This window comes from Eretmochelys imbricata, chromosome 8 (assembly GCF_965152235.1).
Source record: "Eretmochelys imbricata isolate rEreImb1 chromosome 8, rEreImb1.hap1, whole genome shotgun sequence".
Taxonomy (NCBI): Eukaryota; Metazoa; Chordata; order Testudines; family Cheloniidae; genus Eretmochelys; species Eretmochelys imbricata.
In genome coordinates this window covers 80,350,936-80,370,492 of record NC_135579.1, presented here as the reverse complement: position 1 = coordinate 80,370,492, position 19,557 = coordinate 80,350,936, and the positions used below count along the sequence as shown (strand labels likewise).

General features: G+C 44.4%; 1 pseudogene; it reads left to right on the top strand.

The window, feature by feature from the left end:
• The window catches only part of LOC144269586 (large ribosomal subunit protein eL31 pseudogene), a 31,459-nt pseudogene extending 12,103 nt beyond the window's left edge, over nt 1-19,356 (top strand).
• The last annotated feature ends 201 nt before the right edge of the window (nt 19,357-19,557 follow it).

Here is a 19,557-nt window from a genome sequence, read left to right as displayed (position 1 = left end):
CTGAGCCAGGCACAAGGTAGGAACCACCGGCTTGGGCATTCCCAGTCCCGTTCCCGCCCCTCCCCTCGCTGATTTACCTCTCTGCTGGCTCCTCCAGATGCCTGAAACCATGCTGCTGGGGAAGGGCACGTGATCATTCTCACAGCTTTCCTTTGTTTCCCCATCAAAAGTCATTTTTCTAAAGGGAAGCACAGAAATCTGCATGGGACATGAATTCTGCGCACACGCAGTGGCACAAAATTCCCCGAAGAGTACTATATGTACTGCCACCAGAATAACCAAAGCCACACACATGCACCTTGACCAACCACCCCTGCAAAACAAACACAGAAGACCTTTTCCCCTCACTCAGTGGCAGTGGAATTTTTCTGATACCTCTATAATCCGAAAAATAGCTTAAATTCAGGAGAGACTGTGAACCTCCAATACAGATATACCTATAGATATAGTAATACCTGTGTCCTTTTCTTCCTACTATGCATAGATCAGGATTATTTGTACAAAGAAGACTGGGAGAAACTGAGCAATAAAAAGATAGCCCCTATATCATCTGGGAGGACAATGATTTCCAGACACTGATCATAGCAGAGCTCAGAGGATACTGACCATTTTCCTCTGCCTGACACCAGCCATTTCACTTTGTCACAGTGAAAGTGGCCACAGTACAACTTCAAGACTGTTTTCTTCAGTGGCTGTTCAATTTTAATTTTACATGTTGTAAATGTGGGTGAAAGGAAGTTATGTTAAATAAGTGTTCATTCTCTCAAAGGCTCCATCTGGCTGGCTGATTGGGGCAGGGAGTGGTAGGAGCGGATATGTTTGGGAAGCAAAAGAATAACATGTAAAATGAACAAAAATGCTTTTGTTTTTAGTCTTGAGGCTTCTTGGATTTTGGAGCTGTTTCTGCTACATCTGAAGTGAACCCCTACACAACCCTTCCAAATTGCACAGCACTTCAGGGATCATTCTGTTTATGATTTCACTGGCCAGCCCAATGGTTTATGTGGCACTTGCGTGGTGCATAGGCTTCATTCTGGCCCTCTGCACGGGAGTGAAAAATCACTGTGGGCACTGGGTCAGCGTTTTCCACTGCCAACTTTATTCACACCACGCTATGTTTATTACACAAAGCCAGTGAATGTCTTAAGTACAAGAAAAGGAGCAGTATAATAAAATTTAAGCTAATATCTCTTTGAAAGTGATTCCAATAGAATACAAATTAAATTTTCAATTAAATTACAACATCACCAAATGGCACTGCTAGCCAAGGGAAAAGTCCTGCCATCCTTACTCAGATATAGTTGATCTACAGATCAACTAAATGAGCTGGCACTTTATACACAGTCACTCTGAGCTCACACTGATTCCAGTCCCCACAATGTCACAGAGAGACAGACAGATTGATGTGAATCAGGAATGTTGCAGATTCAGAACTCATCTGCGAGAGAGTGGTCTATGCTATAAAGTTTGGTTGACCTAAGACAACTTGTTTCACCATAATTTTGCATGTGTCCACACCTAAATTTGTTTCCTCCTAATATAAGCACCTTGTTGCATCAGCACAATAACACACTCCCAAACAACGCAGAGCCAAAGTCAACCTACTTCTGACGACATAGTGTGACTGTAGCCACCATATTACCTGTATAACATCTAACATTTCTCCAGCAGCTGTCCCACAAACCGTCTTTCCCCATGGCAGTGATTGCTCAAGTCACAATTTTGAACTCCATTACCCAGGGCTCACAGATACCGGAACCTCATCCCACCCTTAAAAACCCCAGTATGTTTTTAAATGCTTTTTCCTGGTTGCCCACCTTGACAAGAACCACCTTTGTGAGCATCCTACCATGCTGGCTCAGCACAGACTAAGAGCTACATATAGACATGTTCATGTCTGGAGTAGGGCAGAAGTCCTGGATCTCCTAGGCCCGTGAGGAGAAGAGGATGGGCAAACCCAGCTAAGGAGCAGAGGAAGGAATATACATATCTACATGCAGATTTCACAGGGGATGCTAAACCCTCGACATGACAGGGATTGGAATCAATGCTGGGTGAAAGCCAAGGAATTTCAGCAGGCATCTCAGAAGGCAAGGAAGGGCAACAAATCTTGGGCCACCCCGCAGAGTGATGTTTCTACAGTGGACTGCATGCCATACTTGGTGAGGGCTCCACCAGCACCACAAATGTGACTGTAGACACTAAGGGAACCAGGCACAGAAACCCTTGCAGTGCACAGTCAAGAGGAGGGAGTGCCTGATATTAAATGAGGATATTGATACAATAGGCATCACAGAAACTTGCTGGAACAGTGATAATCAATGGGACATGGTAATACCTCAGTACAAAATGTATAGGAATGACAGAGTAGGTCACACTGGTGGGGGAGTGGCACTATATGTGAAAGAAAGCAGAGTCAAATATAATAAAAATCTTAAAGGACTCCAATTGCACCATAGAATCTGTATTAATAGAAATTCCATGCTTGAATAATAAGAGTGTAGCAATAGGAATATACTACTGATCACCCGACGAGAATGATGATGGTGATTTTGAAATGACCGGGGAGATTAGAGAGACTATAAAAATAGAAAACTCAATAATATTGGGGGATTTCAACTATCCCCATATTGACTTGGTACATGACACCTCAGGATGGGATGCAGAGATACAATTTCTAGACACTATTAATGACTGCCCTTGGAGCAACTAGTCCTGGAACCCACAAGGGGAGAGGGGATTCTTGATTTAGTTCTAAATGGCACATATGTAAGATCTGGCCCAAGAGATTAATATAGCTGAATTCCTTGTTAATAGTGACTGTAATGTAACTAAATTTAAACTTCCTTGTCCGCGGAGGGTGCGGGGAGTACTAAAGAACCCCACCATAGTAGCATTGAACTTCAAAAAGGGGAATTACACAAAAATGAGAAAGCTAATTAAATGGAAATTAAAAGGAACAGTCACAAGAATGAAATGTCTGCAAACTGCACGGAAACATTTTATGCTAAATTTATTTAATGTATACCCCAAATAATAAATCAGTAAGAGGACCAAAAAAAAAAAATGCCACCATGGCTAAACAACAGAGTAAAAGAGGTGGTTAGAAGCAAAAAAAGGCATCCTTTAAAAATTGGGAATCAAATTCTACCAAGGAAAATAGACAGAAGCATAAATTCTGGCAAGTCCAGTGTAAAAGTATAATTAAATAGGACAAAAAAGACTTTGAAGAACAACTAGCAAAAGACACAACAACTAACAGCAAAAAAAATCTTTTAGTACATCAGAAGCTTGCCAATCAATCAGTGGGGCCACTGGACAAGAGTGATCCTTCAGCACCTCTAAAGGAAGACTAGGACATTGCAGAGAAGCTAAACAAATTCTTTGCATCAATCTTCAGTGCAGAGGATGCCTGAGCCATTCTTTTCAGGTGTCAAACCTGAGGAATATCTGTTTCTTTTATAACAGGAAATGAGAATAGAATTAAAGTTAAAACGTCGGAATTCATATGTAGTTGCCACTTCTATCAAATACTACATTTGGGAGAATGAATGCAAAAAGGTTAGTGTAGCAGTTCAGAATACACAGTGCACAACAAATCACTGACATGCGCTCAGATAGAGGTAAAACAACGAGGAAGAGGTGGTGTTCACTTTTCCTCTGTTTGACCTAGCGAGGGGAGGGGAACACAATTCTCCCTATGCAGAGCCTTTTGTTTATCTGAACAGGGATGTCCCTTTTTTATACTCTTGAAGAATCTTGGTGGAACTTTCATGGAAATATTCTGCAATCCTCTCCTTAATGGATGGCGGGTTTGTTTTTTTCCTCCTGTGATAGGGAGACCTTTCCATGCCACTCAGCTCCATTGACACCACTGCAGCAAACAGACTTGCAGCATACAGGCCAGTGTATCTTCAGGATGCCAATAGGAGCTGCATTGTCTGACCTTTAATCACCCTCAGGAGTGAGGTATCAACCAAAATCGCCACTGCCTGTGAAAATATTGGCAATATTCACTACACTTTCCCTATACTTATAGCCGGTGTGCCCAGCATCTAAACCTCCTATGCAAGTTTCCCCTCTCCACCATGTTAGAACATACTCACTACGGCTTGAGCTGCAGAGCAGTGCTGTAATGAGGTGCTCCAAGCTAAAGGGATAATTGCAGGGGCAACAGGTTTGTATAATTTTTGGTGGCGCCTGTTAGGATATAGATATTCAGGCCTATCTGTAAAGGCCTGTACTCTAAGAATTTAGGTGTATTCTTATCACTTGGCTAGTTAGAGGTATAAAACAAAGAATCAAAATCACTGTCTGCCAGTGTAAGGTCCTTCTCTTACTGTGACAGTCTGAGGCCCTGTTCTTAGGCTAAGGCCTTTGGCTAAGTGACAGAGGCAACCATAAGCTGGGAAGCGACCGGTCACATCCTCACATTCCAAAGTAGTCACATTGAAAGAAGGTGCTATTGGGCTGTTAGGAATACAATCCTGTCCTGATAGTGCCTATCACCTCCAGAGAAAGGGAAGTGCCTAGAAGATGTGAAAGGAAATTGAGGTTGATAGTTTTCTGTCTGGTAAGAACTCACTTATCAATAGACACAGCTGGGAAACTCTTATGTCTTTATAGATGTAGTTGTGAAATCCCCACTTCTGTATTGTTTTATCATTATAGTTCCCACTTTGCTATTGTTTATTGGCATGGTCTCTGTCTGGTTCTGTGATTGTTTCTGTCTGCTGTATAATTAATTTTGCTGGGTGTAAACTAATTAAGGTGGTGGGATATAATTGGTTAGCTAATCATGTTACAATATGTTAGGATTGGTTAGTTAAATTTCAGTAGAATGATTGGTTAAGGTATAGCTAAGAATATTACTATATAAATTAAGGGCAAACAGGAAGTAAACTGGGATTCGAAAATAAGGAAAAAGGAACTTGTATTTAAGCTTGCTGGAAGTTCACCCCAATAAACATCGAATTGTTTGCACCTTCAGACTTCGGGTATTGTTGCTCTCTGTTCATGCAAGAAGGACCAGGGAAGTGGGAGAGTGAAGGAATAAGCTCTCTAACAGCGCCCAGAACAGGTCCAAGTCCTGCCCCCCCGCCCCACCTGCCTTGTAAGCCAATAGATATTTTTTAAAATAATGTAAAAATGTGAGGGCTCTGGGGTGGGGCTCAGGCAAAGGGTTGGGGTGCAGGGGTGAGGACTGTGGGGTGGGGCTGAAGGCTTCACAATGCAAGAGGGGGATCAGGGCTGGGGCAGAAGGTTAGGGTGTGGGGGGATGAGGGCTCTGGCTGGGGATGAGGGGTTTGGGGTGGGGGAGAAGCTCAGGGCTCGGGCAGAGGGTTGGGGTGCGGGGGGGGGTGAAGGCTCTGGCTGGGAGTGAAGGCTCTGGGGTGGGGCAGGGCTAGGGCTGAGGAGTTTGGGGTGCAGGCAGGCTGCCCTGGGGCTGGGGCCAGAGTGGAGGACTCCCCCCAGCCATCTCCCCACTGGCAGAAGTGAGCTCCGAGGGAGGGGCTCCCCTCTTCCCTCCAGCAGCACACTCACCTCACACCACTGTCACTGCACATGCTCCTAGGGCTCCTCTCAGGACAGGAAGCCCCCTTGCCTCCCCTGTGGTGGGTACCGGGGGCGGGGGGGCCTGCCATCATGTGTGCCTCCTCCCCTGCTGCTGCCCCTCACTGTAGCCTCACTGGGAGTAGGAGATGGGGCTGCCCCTTGCCCAGTGTGGGGCAGGAGCGGTGGCTGTGGATGGGGTGGGGGGCCCTGTGCTGATGGAGGATCCCACTGGAAAAGGGAAGGGTCCGAGGCCGAAGGTCAGGGTCAGCCTGCCCTGGCACTAGTGGCTGTGGGGCATTAGGACCCTGCCGTGGCAGTTGATGCCAGGAGCGCAGCGCAGAGCTGCAGGGGGCAGCCACCGGCTTGAGGCAGGGACACTCCGCGGCCTGGGGAAGGTGTGCAGAGTCAGCAAGTGGGGCCAGGGGAGAGACCCGGCCCCAAACATTTGTGGGGCCGGGCCCCTGGGCCCTGAATATTGCTGGAGCCCGGACACCACAGGCCCATACAACTCACCGCCCCTGCACAACTGGTAGTATTTATTAAAGGTCTTTATGTGAATCTTGGAGTCATTGTGAATAATTTAACGGCGTTTTGAGACGCAACTTTCCCTTTCCATTACAATTGTAAATCTAACAATGTATCGTCGGTTTTTATCTGCAGCCGCTGGCATGGTGGCCTTGAGATGTGGCCCTTCCATGCCTGCTGAATGCCTGACCTGGATCATGCAAAGAAAGAAGTGGACCAGGGAGAATCTCTTCTGTGAGATCCTCCAGTCCTCTACAACTGCTAACTGTAAACACAGGGATTGGAAGGGCCAAATGGCCTACAGCAGGGTGAAGGACCAGGAATGGAGCGCACGGTTGCTGGAGGAGAGGCAGAGACAGCAGTTCAGTGGGAAATGCACCAGGGCATTATGGCTTTGATGATTCAACAAAGCAAATGTTCAAAACATTACTAAGCTAAAATGTCTAAAGCCTCCATTCACAGCAACCTTTTCATTCCTTGGAAAACTCCATGTTGCAAACTTCAGAATGGGAGTCAATAACTTACCCATACATAAGGTCTAACAAGAAGATGGCATGTAATTTCCTAAAAGCATCACACAACACTACTATGGCTGATTGTTAAAATGATCTTTTAAGGCGTCCCTCAACTGTGTAGCTCTATGGTTGGTCCTTCTAATAGTCTTTGTGTCTGGCTGTTCAAATTCAGAAGCAGTCCACCTCACCCCTTCACTCAGAAGCCTTCCCCACTTTGCTTCACAAATATTATGTAAAGCATAACATACAGCAACAATAGGAACATTCTGTTGAGATAGTCAGTGTACAGTTTCAAAATCCAGGGATAGGCTGCATCCCTCAGAATCACTATTGGCATTTCAACATCAACAATGTGAACATGCTGGTCAGGCCCACGTTGATATCAGTAAAGTATCCATAGTGATTCATTAGAGCTTGCATAACCATGGAAAAGCACCTCTTTTAGTGTACATACTCACAGGCAAGATGGGGTGGGGCCAGAAGATGGATATGTGTTCCCTCTATTGCTCCACGATAGTTTGGGAATGCCATTGCTTCAAATCCATCTACTATTTCCTGTACATTACCCAGAGTCATAGACCTGCATTGCAGGAGACACTTAAAGACCTTGAACTCTTGGATGACAATGGAATTGCAAGTTTCTAGAGTGCGATCACCACTCACTTTTGCACTGTCAATGCTGCTTCTGGTATCCTGCACTGGAGGTCTGGGGCGAGCTTGTCACACAAATCCAGGAATGTGACCTTTCGCATATAAGATGTCTGCAGCCACTGCACGTCATCTGAAATCTACATCATGATGTGATCCAACCACTTGGTGCTTATTTTTCAGGCCCAGAAATACTAATCCACCATGTGGAGTTGCTCCATGAATGCCAGCAATGTGACATAATTTATGTGAACTAAACTTTGCAGTGTAGAAACAGTCTCAGAGTTTTAAAACATCTTACTATACAGACAGGATTCTTTCTGAAGTGGTATTGTTTACCTGTTAATACCTCTGGCAGTCTGAAATCAATGTAATTACGGGCATTCACCAGAAAATACACCACTTGCCCAAAAGAATTACAACCCAATGTGACACATTAGTTAATGAAGGATGACAGTGAACAAGTAATGTTGCACTTATCAGGGTTTTTAGTTAACCATAAACCCAATGTATTAAACTTTCCTTATTTGACAACAGCAGTAAATTATTAGCTCTGAAACCAATCTTCATTAAATCTTCATCAAACACACATGGTTTATTAAGGACCATTGTGCCAGCCAAAGCAACCACGGTTGACAGCGTCGCACCGGGCATTGTGCATCAAAGAACATATATACATTTTCAACTATACTTTATAGCTGATGCAATTATTCTGAAGTACAGTCCTGGAGCCTACTAACACCATGTGTCCTATAGGAAGGAAGTGTATTTTTTAAAAATTAAACAGGAATTCAATATTATTCAATGGAATTTCTTGCAGGGAAAAAAAAAACACTGCAAAAAGAGGTGTATTGTATCACATTAGCTAACTTGGATTAAAATAGCAGTGAAGACACATGACTCAGTTTTTAAACTCAGATTAACAGCTCAAGTTAAACCCCAGAATCCCTTATAGGGTTTAACCTGAGCTGCTAACCCGAGTTAAAAACTGAGTCACCATGTCTTCTATGATATTTTAATCGAAGTTAGCTATCCTGGGTTAGTTAAGCTGAGTTAAGAATTTACCCTTTTTTTTTTTTTTTTTTTTTTTTTTATAAGTATAGACATACCCTAGGACAGGAGGAATTTTAAGGATACAGGAAACTCTCTCAACTCTCACTCTCTTAATCCTCTCAGTAGCACTTTGTATGGGGTTGGGTGGCAGTTCATAGATGTAAAGAGGTTAGCCAGGGCTCGTCCCTCTCCGCCTCACTACACACTGTTGATGTCTTGGGGGGAATTAGTCCGGCCACAGGAGTCTCCCTCGGCAGCCCTTGCAGCAACTGAAATAAGCACAGTAAGCCTGGGCCCTAGGTCAGGGCGGGGCAACAATGAGTCACATGCTCAAGCCCTCAGGCAGGAGCTGAGCAGTAGTAGTATACACAGTAGCAATAAGCCCAGGCCTCTAAAGGCCCTGGGAGTGGGGAAGACTGCCACCTGCGAGTTGGGTGGCGGGGGGGACACAGGCCCTCCCACTCCACTGCGTCCCAGCCCGGAGCCCTAGCAGCAGCAGAAGACCCGCTGCTGAGTCAGTGAGGATCTTGGCCACAACACACGGACATGAGCTCTGGCAGTGCTGCAGCCCAACTAGGGTCGGCTGCCCCCAGGCTACTTCCGCACTCCCCCTCTGGAGTTAGCTGGGTCACGGTGGTGTTCTCCAGGGGGTCCAGCACCATAGGTTCCTCTGGGTAGGTGGCGAGAGGCAGGCCTGGCAACTCCTCCGGGTAGCGGGCATGCGGCAGGTCGGGCCAGTCCTTGCGTGCACCTTGGGCTGCAGGGGCTTCCCAGTCGCGGGCTAGGCCGGAAGCATCTGGCCTCCCCAGCAGCTGGCTCTCCAGTGAGCTCTGATGTCAAGCCTTTATACTTCCGGGGCATCGCCTGACCATCTGAAGGGCAGGCCCAGAGCTCCCTAGCTCCGCCTACTCCAGTGTCCAGAGGGCTCGTCCCTCTCCGGAGCGGCAGGGGGCCTCACTACAATGGATAACAAATAGTCTCCGTTTTCCAAAAGAGACATAAATATGCCTTTTAATTCCCACTCTGTTTTCTTCTCAAAATCATGAAACATGTATGCATTCAGAGATTATTTACCTCTCAGCCCTAAGTCTATCCACCATTCAAGACCCACTTAACACCTCAAAACTGAGCTCTGAAAGGGGTCAGTTTCACCCAAAATTAAGACACGGAAGCAGGTAAAGCCACAAACATGAAAGCTTCAAGATTGCCATTGCTGTAATCACCACAGCAAACGTTACAATTGAAATAACACTGCAAGAGTTAGAAGAGCAGTAATGGGATTAGATTGCATTAGTCATGTTCATAAACTCCTTGTGTGATGAGCAGAACAAAGCAAACAGAGAAGACTTAGATGAGAAAAGGCAGAAATGTTCTAAATCACCATTGAAAGATAGAGATATAGCTCACTACAGTTACTACATACCACTAAATTTTCATCCATCCTGAATTCTTCTTGCCATCCTTGGAAAGCATGACATTCCCACCACTAAACAAAATTGGTGAGGGCCTACTGAACAATGATGGAACCAGCAGGGAAAAACCCTTTTCCTGACATTCTCTTTTCTTAAACAAGGATGAAGTCTTTAAACCTCCAATCTCTCCCTGACTGTCCCAAGGAAACATTTAATTCCCCACAGATGCCAAACAACATGGTTAAGACTCGTAAACAGCTTATGTTAAGAGGAGGAGTTGTCCCCCAATAAAAGGAAAATGTCAGGTGTGAAGACCCTTGAAGGGAATGCAACTCCACAGTGATAGTGTCTTTGATCTGCAATTGGTACATCTAACTGAGATACACTTGACACTTTAAATATTGATAAGGTATTTGCTGAGCTGCCATTAGAAGCCCAGGTTTCACTTTCTACAGAAAGAAAAGAATGAGCTTCAAAGACTATGCGGGGTCCTGATCTCAAGAGCCTTTAAAGTAGCTGAAAATATATCAAATCCAGGGAAGAAAGATCACCTTTGTCCCAGTTTGATACGGTGTACCCTCAGTTGTTATATTACTTCCAAACAACTGCGTACAAGTGCCAACACTCTTGTGCAGTTACCATCCTTGTTCTAACACATAGTATGTTGGTAAAGAAAATGGTACTTTCCTTACTGAGAAGCAGCATATTAACTGATATTTGTACTATAAATATTTGTGGATATTTCTGCATTCCTGTACTATAGGTGATGGTGCCTTATACTTTAATAACTTTCTCTTTGTGAATTAAGTGAGAAAAAGGTATGTGAAATAACTCACAGATTAAAGAAAAGGAGTCCTTGTGGCACCTTAGAGACTAACCAATTTATTTGAGCATAAGCTTTCGTGAGCTACAGCTCACTTCATCGGATGCATACTGTGGAAACTGCAGAAGACATTATATACACAGAGACCATGAAACAATACTTCCTCCCACCCCACTCTCCGGCTGGTAGTAGCTTATCTAAAGTGATCACTCTCCTTACAATGTGTACGATAATCAAGTTGGGCCTTTTCCAGCACAAATCCAGGTTTTCTCATCCTCTGCCCTCCCCCCCCCCCAACTCACTCTCCTGCTGGTATTGGATGGGCTATTACCAGCAGGAGAGTGAGTTGTGGGGGGGGGGGAGGGCAGAGGATGAGAAAACCTGGATTTGTGCTGGAAAAGGCCCAACTTGATTATCGTACACATTGTAAGGAGAGTGATCACTTTAGATAAGCTACTACCAGCCGGAGAGTGGGGTGGGAGGAGGTATTGTTTCATGGTCTCTGTGTATATAATGTCTTCTGCAGTTTCCACAGTATGCATCTGATGAAGTGAGCTGTAGCTCACGAAAGCTTATGCTCAAATAAATTGGTTAGTCTCTAAGGTGCCACAAGGACTCCTTTTCTTTTTGCGAATACAGACTAACACGGCTGTTACTCTGAAACCTCACAGATTGAAGTCCAGCAACCGGACAACTTTCTACTCTCAAGATAAACAGAAGATGAAATTTCATGGTCATAGGCATAAGCACACTCCAAGCAGATGAAGTAAAGGTGGATGTCAGGGCCAAAAACATCCTGTCTAGTTTTCCTGCCATTCCCACTGTGGTTTCATCTATATGTCCATCTAAGTTTCATTGTTATTAGTGTAACTATGCGGGAGAGTATACGATATGTTGAAATAGCAATCAAGTATAATGGACAAAAGTTAAGTTATTAGCTATCTTTTTGGTGCAATGCAGAACACTTGAAAAGTAGGCAATGACCACAGTATGCAAATTAGCTAATAAAGAAACTTTTGGCACATTGGCCTGAATTGTGAATCAGTTTACAACCCAGATCCCCAAGGTTTTATTGAGGGAGAAAATAAATGATTAGCATTGCAACATCATATTTGTAGCCGGCTTAAAAAACACTGGAATCCACAAACCGAAGGTTAGGTAACTAGGCTCCCTATACAATGAATGGGGAGAGATATGCACCTAGAATGATCCACAAAAGTCAGGGAGCCACCTTCACTAGTCAATGGGAGATACCAAGGAAAGAGGGATGACCCCATTTCCATTTGTGGTCCACAGCCATGAAACCTCTTCTGGAGTGTACTGATCTGGTAAGTGTGCTCAGAGCATGCTTAAATCCACATAAAATGGCTGGGGAAGAGGGCCTCCCTTATAACTTTTAGCCCGTCAGGTAGGATACTCACACAGGATATGTTTCAGAGTAACAGCCGTGTTAGTCTGTATTCACAAAAAGAACAGGAGTACTTGTGGCACCTTAGAGACTAACCAATTTATTTGAGCATGAGCTTTCGTGAGCTACAGCTCACTTCATCAGATGCATACCATGGAAACTGCAGCAGGAGAGTGAATTTGTGTGGGGGGGTGGAGGGTGAGAAAACCTGGATTTGTGCTGGAAATGGCCTAACCTGATGATTACTTTAGATAAGCTATTACCAGCAGGACAGTGGGGTGGGAGGAGGTATTGTTTCATATTCTCTGTGTATATATAAAGTCTGCTGCAGTTTCCACGGTATGCATCTGATGAAGTGAGCTGTAGCTCACGAAAGCTCATGCTCAAATAAATTGGTTAGTCTCTAAGGTGCCACAAGTACTCCTTTTCTTTTCACACAGGATATGGGAGACCCTGGTTAAAATCCTCCTCCCTTCTCTGCCTGATGAGGAGAAGAGAGTTGGACAAGGTTTTCCCACCACTCAGGGGAGAGCCCTAATCATTGGTCTAGAGAGTGATTCTCACTCTGGCCCAATTAATATTTAATTATTTATACAAAGTGGAACAACTTCATTGGGAGAGACACAGAGACACCCACATCAGAACATACCCTACTGCAGTGGTTAGGGCACTCACCTGAGAACCCCTGTTCAAATCCCTTCTCCTTTTCAGGCAGAGGAAGGAATGGAACCAGTGTATCTCCTGTGTGAGTATCATAACCACTGGGCTAAAGATTACAAGGAAGGCCGTCTCTCATCCACAGTTTTGCTCTGAGTGAACCTACCAGGTCAGACCCTGCAGGACACGATAGGCGTTGCCCTGCCTAGCTCCACCTGGTTTGAGGATCACACTGGGTTTTAGGCATGAGATAAGGATCCAAGCACCTGCCTCAGGCAGCGGTTAGGGGGCCTAGGGGCAGAAACTTAGATGCCTAGGGAACTTTTACAGTGAAAATTTAGGTGCCAAGCAAGTTTAGGCACCTACATGATTAGGCAGCAGCTGAGCAGGGTTTTGTGGATCCCAGTAGAGCCTAAATCTAATCTGGGATTTAGGCACCTAAATCCCTTTGTGGATCTGGGCCTGTGTGTCTGTGGAAGGGAGTAAGGAGATATACCATACTCACTGAAGCCCCTGCACAAGCTACTTGCAACGTAGGTCATAGCAGAGGAGAGCAGCTGCTTCCAGGCTGCTATTCCCCATCCAACCCCTGCAAGCAGGAAGTGCATGAACCATGTACTCATCCCCAATATGCCAGATGACCAGTGCAAGTAACCTAAGACAGAAAGTCAGGCACAGCTTACCCTCCCTATGGAGAAAGGGGGAAGCATAGACCAAATTGTGACTCTCCAAGCCACAATTCAGTCCTTGCCCTTCTCCTTGGGCAGGGCAACTATATATGCTGCTCCTTAAATCAGAGGAGATGGCAAAGTTTCGGTCTAACCATAGATTTTTCTTTTTTAGTTAAGTGGATATACAGCAAATCCTTTTTAGTTTAAAATATAAAGGTTGCAATCAAACTACAGTATATTACTTTTTCTGTTTGTTTAATTTGGAAGTTATTTTCCAGCACAAACTATAAAAAGCAGTCATAATAAAGAATGAAAGTAAGCGTAGAGCACGTGTACTGTTTTTGCAAGTGTAGATGTCAGGGAGTGCATCTGGCCGGATGAAAGGCTAATCAGTTATTGGGGTCAGCAGTGACGAATGTTAGGAGAAAAGAAATTCATATTTTGTTTTTAAAGTTAATATTTTTAATAATTTACACCTTGGTTTTCTTGCTTGGTTTACAATGGAACGGATCAGCCTAGATGAGTACATTAAATTTAATGACACTTCACTGTTATGCATTTCTGTAACTATATGGCAGCAATCTAAGGAACATACTCTGAAGTCAAGCTATATATGAACAAGTGTAGAATGTACTCCCAAAGGCTTTGATCCTGGAATGCGTTCTGTGAGGGCAGATCCCTGCACTTGTATGGGGACCCTGCTGGGTACTGTGGTCAACCTGAATGTATCAATTTGCAGGATCTGGGCCTAAATGTATAATGCTATGTATACATTATAGTCATGTTAAAACACAACTTTATATACTTTTACTGCTAGCATCTCAAAAGAGAGAACAGTGATTAAGTTAAATCTGATTTTAGACTAACTTGCATATTAGATTAAAAGTGAACAATAGCAAATAATTTGTTTGCTTCGTTTATTAATCTGGATGCAAGAATGCAATAGAGTAAAGCATTTGATTTGAAATAATACAATAGAGATAATAATACTATTATCTGCTTTGGCTGTCACTGTATTATGAAATAGGTCAATTAATATAATGTAATTAGGACAAAGTAGATTAAAAATTATTGTATAGGAACCCTCCAGTTTTGACTTCATTCACGTTTTACTCCCTAAAAACTCCATCAACCTCAGTGGAGGTACTCCCGATTTACCCCATTGTGTGCGGGGAATCAGGGACTTTGTATTCAGTAAAGAAGCAGCTTGAGCCAATGGTAAATGCTGTTTTATGTTTTCCTCAGTATGTGAAACAGCTGTATTTTTCACTGACTCACATCCTTGAAAGGGGCTGTTCATTGAGAAGCTAAATGTTTACAGACAGGGTTGGATTTTTCAAAGAGCACCCATAAAATTAGCTTTTCAGTTTCAGTCTCAGCCAGAAAATGCAAACCTTCCGTACCAAATCCTCAGCTGGGGTAAAGGGACAAAGCTCCGTTTACTTCAACCTGGGAGCTAATCTGATTTACACCAAGCGAAGATCTGGCCCTATATATTGGTGAAGGTATTGGATGTTGTTTGCCTCACATTGATTTCTGATTCTATCATTGGAGCATGCACAGCCACTATGCCGTTGAGGCAGTACACTACAATTTAAACCCCCATTTATACACTAGGGCACCTCTGTTCCTCTGCGGTGCAAAACGGGGGCCAGATTGAGCGGCACCTTATTCCATAGGTAGTTCCATTGATTTGCTAAATTCTAGTGATTACTCCCACCATCTGAGTGGCATAATATGCTACCTTATACCTTTGCTTCTGAAATAGACCATTACAGTTTACAAAACTAGAAAAATGTTTTCCCCAGAATTCTACAAATATTTACTTCTAATTAAATGCTCTCAACCTAGTAATCATCATGGACCTCGTTATATGGTATACATTTTTGTTTTCCTGTTTTTGTGTAGGATTCATATCTTGATATTGTAATATGGTAGTTTTTTAAAACAGCCATGTTATCTTACTCTTCCTTTAATTAGCGGAATACCATGAATTCCAGTGGTCACATAAAAGTTCTAGTATCCTTTCAGATTCTTTTGGTTCCAGATAAGAAAAATCTGATTTGTATATTACTGGGTCAAAAGATGTTCGTTACATCTGTTTGGAATCCTGTAGTATGGGTAAAATAACAGGACAATTTTAATGGGGCTATTAATACAGTACATGTCTAGAGCATCTTGTGAGGCATGAGGCCAACAGATGGTTCAAAACAGCAGTGGCCAGGCCAACAGAGGCATGGCCAGACACTTTCAAGTTTTACTTTAAAACAAAAAGCTAAATTGGGAATGTTAAACAACTCCAGATTTATGTTGTAACACAAACTGAAATCTTGAAGCTGGCCAAATGGACCACAGAGGATTGTTGGGGCCACGCAGAGTCCTTCATCCTTCCCTGAGGTGGAAGGAACAACTGACACAAGTTACACATTCTAGGTGGTGCTCAAAATAGTATTAATGAATGTTGAAGGAAGGCAACCTGGACCATACCTAGCTATAGGAAAGGAAAGCAAAATGAGACTCTTATTCCATACCCTACATGTATATTATTTACATATAATAAACACCATGCTACCTGTGAAAAGCTGTTGAATTCAGCAATCCAAGAGAAAGTGTGTGGAGAGGGTGGAAAATGGGCCACAGAAAGACCAACAGATTAAAAAGGATAGGTCACAGATGTACCATGAGGATCAGCAAGTAAGATCTTGTCAGGCAGTATTTGGTAAGAATTTCAAGGTCCATAATTTGCCTAAGGGGAAGGAGTTATAGGCAGGGAGCCCTGTGAGGCTGTATACCCAAATTCAGAGAGCTGCAGCTGGAACACACTTATATCTGGCATAAAGCTGTTCCTCTTTTTGACTTTAACAAGCATTTTGGAATTCCATGTTTCTAACCCTATAGAATGTATCTGAGCATCAAAAATATGAGGTGGAAAATGTTTTCAGTACCTTTTCCCATGTCCCCTTCTATAGCAGGTGTTTTGTTTTCTACCATGTAAGTGCAATGTTGTGCTGTGACATTCATGCTGGTAACATAGGCGTTAAAATCAGGACAACACCAGTAAAATTATCTTTCCAGCACAGAGCATGTTGTTTGACTCTGTTCCAGACCACCATCCACCTGAGGGCCTGATCTGATGTCCACTGAAATCAACAGAAGTCTTTCTATTGGTGGGCATTGGTGGATAAGGGCCATAATTGAGCACAAACCATTAATGATGCTGGAGAACAGTGCATGAACTGAAAATCCAGCTATGGCATCATAAGCTTAGCCTGAATATGGGTGGAAATATGCCAACAAAAGTCAGCCTAAGCTGACAAACTAGACATTTTAAAACCATGGCTAAGGCTATTGTTTGCCTAGGATTCCACACCAACCCTGCTCATAGGAAGGAGCTCAAAAAACACATCTCTGGGCTCAGCATCCCATTATTAGGGATATGGAGATTTCAAATGGAACAGAAAGAACAAACAAACAGTGTTATAGGACAGCTATGAAGATCCAAATTGGTATTTTCAGAAAAACTTACGAGTGGCCATCACGCTCCCCAGAAATAAGAGAAGACTAAACGCATTAGTGTTGTAATGGAAATGGATATAAACGAACTTGAAAATCAAATTCAGGCCTAGATTATACAGCTTTTGGGGGCTTAACCAAAGAAAAGTGCCAGACTGGGTAGAATTTGTGCACAGGTTTGATAAAGAATGCTGTTTCAGTTCATTCTAGGACAGTGGCAAAGAAATGGGAGAGAGATTCAGAGATTTTAAGGCCACAGGGGGAAATCATCTAATCTGACCTCCTGCACAACACAGAATGCAGAATTTCACCTCCTAGTTCCAGACAGACATATAGCTCTTAAGCATGATTATGAGACTTGCATTCAATAAAAACATTTGTAAAAATCAAGATGGCATAACTAATTTGTTGCTGCAAAGTTATTTCTGCCAACACATATCCTGTATTTACTTTCTACAGAGTTAGATAAAACCATTTGCTTCCTCCCTGCACTCAACCAAATAGGAGACAAACTTTTAAGTCCTACTTGAGAATGACAAACATTAAAAATCTGAGATGAAATAGACTCTGAATGAACAAATAGTGAAATCAGAGTATTTGAAAACCTTATATGCCATTCTTAAATACAGAGTAAAAATGCCCTGCTATTGATTGTCATATTAGTACATCTTATAGTTACCCAGTACAGTTTTATGGCCTGATTTACAAACCTACTTAGCATCTGTAACCCCAGTCCACTTTAATGGAATCTGAGGGTGCTCAATACTTCTGAAAATCAGGCCTTTAACTTGTTCTATTAAATAGAAAGAAAAGAAAGAAAAATGTCTAAACAGCCACTGCACTATAAATTAAATCAAATTGTCCAATTGATTCTCTCTGTTAGCTAGTTTTATACCTATATGCCATATGACATTAGCCAATTGTGAGTGAGAGATCACTGGACTTTAAATGAATCTGTCAGCATAACTTTACCATTCTTTGACTGTGATAATTTGAATATTGGGAGGAAAAACTTAGTTTTCCTGATAAAGTTCAATAACTAAACTGAAGATAAGAAAGTCTACAGGGTATCTTTGTCTCATGCCACTTTTGAATAGGGTGAGCAGACGTCCCGTTTTTAAAGAGACAGTCCCGTATTTAAGCCATCCTGCAGGTGTCCCAACTTTTTCTTAAAAACTGGCAAATTGTCCTGTATTTTCTGTCTGCCCCACCCCCCATCAGTACTGGCAGGTCCTACTGCTGGCTGGATCCCGGCTCACCGGCCACCCACCAATTGTGAGTGGGGGTGGGGGGTCCAGTGGCTGACAACGGGGGTGGGTGTGCAAGGCTGGTGGCGGGGCTGGCCACTCCCCCTGCTGGTCCATCAGCGCAGCCCACGCTGTGCGCCAGCTCTCAGCCAGCAGGGCCCCCTCCCCGTTTCATTTCCAGCCGGCACTGGCTGTGCGCTGTGGTGCCCAGTGTGTGCAGGCAGGCGCCAGGCAGCAGCCAGTAACATGTCACCTCTGCTGCCTACCCATCGGCCCTTTATGTGCTCCCCCTCTCGCAGTCCTCTTCCTGCATTGCCCCTTCACACACCCCCAGTCCCACTGCTCCTCCAGATGCCTCCAGCAGGGCATGTCCTACTCCCAGCGCTGTGCTGAGAACCAGCCCCTGGTCTGAGCGCTCAGCCCACCAGCAGCCTGGCTAGCAGGCTCCTTCCTTCCCCCACTGCCTCTGGCTGGGCCAGCACTCCGGGAAAGCCCAAGACCCACTGGCCCGGGGCGCTGGCCAGGAGGAGCCAAGCCCGGCATGTGCCAAACCCCCTGCACAGCGCTGGCACAGGGAAGCCTCTCCGCCCCTCAGCTAAGCTCTGGAGTGTGTAGGGGGAAGTGATTGCCAGTGTGTTCGTGCCCCAACCCTGCAGGCACCACAGCAGCCCCCTGGGTAGAAGCTTAGCACCCTCTTCACCCGCCCCACTCCACCTCCGCCCTGGGTCCTCCCCCCAGGGAGAGCGGGGCTGCTCCATCCCCTAGACACTCTCCCCTGCTGAGCCACCTCTCTGGCTGGGTTCCCTGAAGCCCCTGCAGTCAGGTTCCCTGGGCCCTGGTGCACAATGGCTCCTCAGTGCTTAACCCCTTCCTGCCTGTGCTGTAGCCAGGGGACAGGAGGCATCTGAGTTATGTCAGTGGCCAGCAGTAGCCTGGAGGTTTGAGCTGCCTTTCCGGGCAGGACGGCTCCAGCAAAGAAAGGTGGAGAAAAGAAGAAAGGGAGATCTGCCATCAATGAGGTGGTGACTAGGGAATATATCATCAACATTCACAAACGGATCCATGGAGTGGGGTTCAAGAAACGTGCCCCCCGTGCTCTCAAGGAGATCCGTACATTTGCAGTGAAGGAGATGCATACGTCTGATGTACGTATTGACACCAGATTGAACAAAGCAGTCTGGGCCAATGTTCCCTACCGGATCCATGTACGTTTATCCAGAAAACGCAATGAGGATGAAGATTCACCCAACAAACTATACATGCTGGGTACCTATGTACCAGTCACCACTTTCAAAAGTCTACAGACAGTCAATGTGGATGAAAACTAAACTGATTTACAATAGAAAAAAGTTACAAAAGTGATACTTAAAAACACACACACAAAAACCCCACTGTGCAGGCAGGAAGGGACAAGCTGCTTCCAGACAGGGGAGTGGAGTGAGGGGGGAGAGATGAGCTCTGCAAAGACACAGGCCAGGTCATTCCTAACCCTCCCCCTCCTCCTCCTGCCCTCTGGCTGGAAGAAGCTC